Source organism: Hylobates moloch, unplaced genomic scaffold (assembly GCF_009828535.3).
Source record: "Hylobates moloch isolate HMO894 unplaced genomic scaffold, HMol_V3 SCAFFOLD_287, whole genome shotgun sequence".
Classification (NCBI taxonomy): Eukaryota; Metazoa; Chordata; class Mammalia; order Primates; family Hylobatidae; genus Hylobates; species Hylobates moloch.
Window position 1 is genome coordinate 25,694 of NW_026652562.1, and position 5,341 is coordinate 31,034.

The window sequence follows — 5,341 nt, forward strand, 5'->3', positions numbered from 1 at the left end:
CTATTTTGTTGTACTAAGGGCTGGAGACTTTGTCTGAAAATAATATTTGCACAGGAAGCACGTTTAGATATTTTATTTTTATTTCAATTGCATTTTGTTTGGAGGAGATGTGGAAGTGTTGTTAAGTAGAGATGATGAGGGACAAACCACCCCTCTGGGCAACCAGTGCAGCCTAAAAAATGGTGCTTAATCCCCTCTACCTCTCAAATTCCCGTGCACTTACAAGGACTTTCCTACCTGATCTAGCTCCTGGGAGTCCCCATATGACTTTATCTGTATCTGCAGTCCTGTTCTGTGGCACAGACCCTGCCAATGATTATTTACTACATAAAATTTGCTGATGCCTACACAACCCCACAGAAATTCATTCCATATATAGAACTAATGTCCACAGAACAGATGTCCCTGAGCACTGCATACTGCAAAGGGATCTCCTTCCTTTGATCATAGAAAGAATGTAGAGTGAGGCTGTCATTCTAAAGTGAGATGCAAGAAATTGTGTGGAATTCTGTGGTGCCAATTAGGCAGGAGGAATTCAGCACTTTATTCTACCTGCTCTTCTGCAAGTGCACACTGTCTTTCTGTAATTAACCTTTCAAGTGTCTCAACACTGCAGCTGCTGGTAGTGAGTCTCATTTACCTAAGCGACAGGTTTGTGTTGGAAATCACCCAGGTTTCTGGCAGATGCTCAGAGAATGAGTAGATGGAAAGAGGAAGAAAAGAAGAGAGGGAGAGAAGGAAAGAAGAAGGAAGGGACTGAACGGGCAACAGATTAAAACTTTTCGCCTCTGTTCATTTCTTATGTAGAATGTTTCATTTCCTCAAATAACAGATAGTACAAAATGATGCAGTGGTAATATTCTTGCTCTCAAGAACATCACTAAAATGTTCCATCTCTCTTGCGAGAGAATACTGTTCCTCCCACCTCTTTACAAATTCCTTTTTTAAAAATTTTCGGCCAAGAAAAATAAGTTTTATTATGCTGATTTTGTATTTTTCTTGGAGACGAGGTTTCCCCATGTTGGTCAGGTTGGTCTTGAACTCCCATGTTTATGATAGACATGTAGGACTTCCTTTATTTAATAATTAGCTCATACCCCTTGTATTGTTTGTAAAAACTCTTAACCATCTCTGCTTTGACTCCACATACAGGTGTTCATGTCCTAAGCAAATCACTTACAAAGCAAGTCTCCTGTTGAGTGGTCTTACTCGCGCCTTGCATTTTAGGGTTCATAGTGAAGGTCACTCTTCTCTACAAGATTGTAAAGATATGGCATATCATACAATGGGCAGCTGCATGGACCTCATGTCCACCTCTTTTGAGTAACATAATGCCATAAAAATGGGCAGACATGAGTCTTATTAATGTATATGTGATGTAGACAATTATTTCGCTGTCCTGTTTTGCTCTTTTCTATCACAACTAAGAAGACAGTGCAAGGTTTTGGAACTTGATCTCTAATTTTCCTCTATCTGAACTTCTCCATCTAGATCGTCAGTAGTCTAAGGTGTGATTCACTTCTTACTTTTATTCAATCTCCTGTGACTAGGCTGGTGTACAGAGCTTAGAAACTAAGAACTCTCAATAAATGTTGAAATTCATGCACATCATTTTGCCTCCTCTCCCTCTTTATCTCTTACTTTGTGGTGTAGTCTATGCTGACTGTCCAAACTTACTGGACCATATTTTATTTTTATCTTTTTTTTTACTTTTATTTTGAGTTCAGGGGTACAAGTGCAGATTTGTTACAAAGGTAAACATGCATTATGCAGGTCTGTTGTACAGATTATTTCATCACCCATGTATTAAGCCCAGTACCCATTAGCTATTTTTCCTTATCCTTTCCCTCCTCCCACCCTCCAGCCTCTGAAAGGCCCCAGTGTGTGTCATTCCCCTCTATGTGTCCATGTGTTTTCATCATTTAGCTCCCACTTATGAGTGAGAACATGTGGTATCTGGTTTTCTGTCCTATTATTTTGCTAGTGATAATGGCCTACAGTTCCATCCGTGTCCCTGCAAAGGACATGACCTCATTCTTTTCTATGGCTGCATAGTATTCCATGGTGTATATGTACCACATTTTCTTTATGCAGTCTATCATTGATGGGCATTCAGGTTGATTCCATGTCTTTGCTATTGTGAATAGTGCTGCAATGAATATATGCATGCATGAGTCTTTATAATAGTATGTTTTACATTCCTTTGAGTATATACCCAGTAATGGGATTGTTGGGTCAAATGGTTTTTCTGTCTTTAGGTCTTTGAGGAGTCATATGAATAAAAGCTCAACACCACTGATCATTGAGAAATGTAAATCAAAGCCACAATGAGATACTATCTGGAATGTATTTTAATTCAACCTCAAATTAACTTTACTGGTGGTCATGGTATGAACAGCCACATAATTAAGACTACAATCCTGCTGGGCACGGTGGCTCATGCCTGTAATCCCAACACTTTGGGAGGCCGCGGCAAGCAGATCACCTGAGGTTGGGAGTTCGAGACCAACCTGACCAACATGGGGAAACCTCGTCTCCAAGAAAAATGCAAAATCAGCCCGGTGTGGTGGCGCATGCCTGTGATCCCAGCTACTGGGGAGGCTGAAGCAGGAGAATCACTTGAACCTGGGAGGCAGAGGTTGCGGTGAGCCAAGATCATGCCATTGCACTTCAGCCCAGGCAACAAGAGTGAAACTCTGTCTCAAAAAAAAAAAGACTTTTAAAAGACTAAAATCCTAGCTGCTATCTCTGCTCCTAGGCCTTCCCAGTCCTGGCCTATGCCATAAATCATATCTGAACTACTCTGGCTGACTTCAAGTCTCTCCTTAATCTGGTCCTATGTACCCTGTGTTTTTCCCACCAGTCCCTAAATCCTCCATGACATCTACGTGCTTCACTGTGGCTTCTGCAGGATGCTCAGTCCTCCCTCTGGGCCTTTGCTCGTGGTCTACCCATACCTAGCAAGCCTCCCTTCTACCCTCTATACCCTAAGCTTCTTGCTAAACATTAAGACAGCATTGGAAATTTTTTTTTTTGGATAGGGATTAAAGGTAACTAACATTTAAAAGCTGAGTTTAGTTTAAAAGATTTCCATCATCTCTTGCAAGGGTGGAAGATTTGGCTACACTGGGCATTCCCTCCTGTATGACATCTATTGGAGAGAGATGAACAATTGCTGTTTCTTAAAGAGGGTCTATGCTGTCCGGCTCACCACAGTCCCCACCATGTAGACAGCACGTATGTGGACACTAGCCCCATTCACTCGTTTATGTTACCTACCTAGCTTCTTATATATTTTAGTTGTGAACCTAATCGACTCCCTAAGATCTAATTTAAGGCCATTTCCTCCAGAAAGTGGATCCTGACAGTGTTTTAGTTGTTTCTCCAAGGGAGTAAGGGATGTTAATTACCAACATGAATGTCCTAATTTACTGGAGTTTACTAGTTACCCACGGCTTTGTGGTATCTGGAGGTTCATAACTGGCATCCAAACAACACTCTGTGTCCCCGGCCCATGCAATCAGCTAGGACGTTCCCCACAAGAGAAAGGTTGTATCAGATGCCCTTTAACATGCTTGCCAACTCAGCTTAATATGGTTCTGTGAGCATCTCACCTAGTGCAGTGGTGCAATCATAGCTCACTGCAGCCTCAAACTCCTGGGCTCAAGCACTCCTCCCACTGAACCTCCCAAGTATCTAGGACTATAGGTGCACACCACCACACCTAGCTAATTTTTAATTTTTTTTTTTCAGTAGAGACAAGGTCTCACTATGTGCCCAGGCTGGTCTCAAACTCCTGGCTTCAAATGATTCTCTCACCTCAGCCTCCCCAAGTGCTGGGTTTACAGGTGTAAACTACCATGCCTAGACTCATTTTCTCCTTATCACACATCCATGACAAGGCTGAGCATGGTCTCATTAGCTGAAAATGGTTAGGACAGCAGGGAACAGACAGAAGCTATAATTCAACCAATGGAAGGGGTTGGGGAAGAAGATGTTGAGGATGATAGAAATGCTTAGATCCAGCTCTGGGTTACAAGAGAAAGTCAGACTTTCCCAGGAACTCTGGGAAGTATGGAGAGATTCATGGGATGAGCTCAGCACTGGATACCAGAGTGTCCTGGCATCAGGAGCATGAGAACAAAGTATGAGCCTCGACGGCAGGAATCATGGCAGGCAAGCATTTAGAAAGTTTATTCTGCTCTTTGACCAAGTATTGGTTAAAAGGAAAGCAGTTAAAACTGTAACCAATGAAGGCATATGTTTCCAGAAATATCTCAAGAAAAAATATTGCAAGTAACAGTAGTAGCTGTTGGATCGGGCTCTAAAGTGAAGGTTGAAGAGATTCACCCAGTTAGCATGAAAGTTGGTGATAAAGTTCTTCTCCAACTTTGGTGCCAGAATATGCAGTGAAAGTTGGAGATAAAGTTCTTCTCCCATAATATGCAGGCACCAAAGCGGTGCTAGGTGACAGGAATTATTTCTTATTTAGAGATGGTGACATTCTTGGGTAGTATGTAGACTAAAATAGATCACTATTGAAATAGCATCAACATGAGCTCGTGCATTCCACTGAAGTTCTGAAATCTTTCATCATGTAAATAATTTTCATGCCTCCCTTTTATAATAAATGAATTATATCTAAACAAACAAACAAAAACTATACCAATAGTCCATGATGCATGGCAATGAAGATGATTCCGAAACAGAGGAAGGTGGGCAAGGATGCAGGCATCGGGCCAAGGTTCAGGTACAACTGTCTTATCCCTGGGATCAAAAATGGATGAATAAGGCAAAGTAGGTCCCCATTTGATTGACAGCACCCAATATGTTATCATGGCAGAAATCTAGATGAGAAGAACAGGCAAGAATCCCATTGATTAAAGTTTAATGTGCCCCAGTCACAGTGCCAAGCACTGTTGACAAAGTTATGACTACCCCATTTTACAGATGAGAAGACTAAGGCCCAGAGGACATTAAACAGCACATTAGAACTGGATCCACGAGTTGAACCAGCTCTGTCTGACTCCAGTGTGTCTTTCTCCAAATGCTCTGAGTTGGAAGAAATTGGGTTGAATTTGGACTTGGGGAATGCAGCCCTGAGATAAAAATTTAATGGCTGAATAATGGGCGTGTGCTGTTTTACCCACTCAAAGCTTATTAATCTTTTTGTCCATTTTTAGCCCACATACTTCAGGTAGAGCTCCATCAGCAACTCCAGATGCTAGAACACACGATGTAGCCTATCCAGAATATGTCATCATCCTGGCCACAGAATGATTCATTCCAGGATGAGCATGTGACCTAAATCAGTCCAACTAGGGTGAATTTTGACTTTTAT

At 41.7% G+C, this 5,341-nt stretch overlaps 1 pseudogene; it reads left to right on the top strand.

The window, feature by feature from the left end:
- The first annotated feature begins 4,147 nt into the window (after positions 1–4,147).
- LOC116464212 (10 kDa heat shock protein, mitochondrial-like) lies at positions 4,148–4,526 on the top strand (annotated as a pseudogene).
- The last annotated feature ends 815 nt before the right edge of the window (positions 4,527–5,341 follow it).